Raw genomic sequence first — 1,519 nt, 5'->3', positions numbered from 1 at the left:
TTTTTTTGATTCCAGCACAGCCAACAGCCCCTGAGCCTAAACTGGACCGGATCGAGGGTGTCCATGGGGAGCAGAGTGTGGGAACAGGCACTGGGAGCCAGGACACCAAACCAGGGTGGTGTGAGCCCGTCACCCCCTCGGCACAGTCTCCACACTCAGGGGCTGGTGAGAGGCTCCAGCAACTCCCAAACCCGTGGCTCCCTCTGTTCCCATTCCCACCCCACCATCCTCTCCTTTTTAATTTAGGACCTCGGGGTTAAAAAAAATAAATAAATGCCAAGAGAGAGGCTTTTCTGATTAAATTACAGCTGGCCAGCGCCGGAGCCGGGGATCAATTTCAATTTCTCCTCGTTCTTTTTTTTTTATTTTGGAGGAGGGGGAAGCTCCGGGGAGGGCGCGGAGGAGCGGGGAGAGAAATCAGACTTGCTAATTCCCGCCTGTAATTATTCCTAAAGGGAAGCGGTGGCGCACGAGGTCCCTGGTGTGCGGGGAGTAATTTAGGGTTGCTCTGCGAGGTCTCTATGAAATTTGGAAGGAGAGGGGCTCTCCCCCCACCCCCCCCCCACCCCCCGGTAATTGTATTTCTGGTGCCGCAGATGGTGCTGGCTCCGGGTCCTCGCTATAAAGAAGATGGATCGTGGGGTGAGGAGGGAGTGGGGTGACGGCATCGCTCGGCTCCATGATGAGCATTATCCATCAGCCCTTTACAAGGCAGCAGGAGCTGGGACAATAAGGGATTGCCCGGCAGGTGGAGAGGCCACCACATCCCCTGCCCGGTGGCCCCGTCCCCAGGCAGATCTCCTGCCTTCACCTGGGTGGGTTTTTCGCCAGCTCTTCTTCCTGGTTGTTGCTGGATCTCTCAGTCTTCTCACGTCCCCGTTTTTATGGAGATTCTGCTTTTATGGGCTCCTCTCTTCCCCGGGAGCACCGTGGTGGCTGCAGGGTCACACGTGTCCCCGTGCAGGAGTGGGGATGCCCAATATTTGGACTCGATCCTTGTGGGCCTCCTCAGACTCAGGACATTCCATGATTCTGTGATTCAAACTGAGAATACCTCTTGAAACCGCGATCTTGCGAGACCTGTTAGGTCCTGGATGTCTGGAACGGGATGAGAAAGGGCCTGGCTGGACAGCAAAGCCTGGAAATGAGCCCAAGCACAGCAGGGAAGGTCCCTGTGGGCTGGTGGTGGCCATGAATGAAATAATTGATTTTTTTTTTTATGCTTGTGGCAGGGAAATGGCTTTGTCCTTTGCAGGAATTTCCATGTATTTATAAAACATTGTTACTTGAGCAGTTCCCTGGATACCTCCTCTCCCAGCAGCACGACCCGTGCTCGCACACCCATCCTCTTCCTCCCCCTCCAAGTGCAGCTGCTGCTGCTCACTCCACTTTTCCAGGGGCTCCGTGTGTGATCCTCAGCCACGGGAAAAGCAGCTCCTGGAGCTGAGAGAAAGCCTCAAAAATTCCCTCAGCTCCAAGGGGTCTCCTGCTTTTCGGGAGCCTGGGGAGAAAGGGGGGC

Source organism: Manacus vitellinus, unplaced genomic scaffold (assembly GCF_001715985.3).
Source record: "Manacus vitellinus isolate BGI_N305 unplaced genomic scaffold, ASM171598v3 scaffold_129_pilon, whole genome shotgun sequence".
NCBI lineage: Eukaryota > Metazoa > Chordata > Aves > Passeriformes > Pipridae > Manacus > Manacus vitellinus.
The sequence above is the reverse complement of the archived record's forward strand: the minus strand, read 5'-3'. Positions refer to the sequence as shown.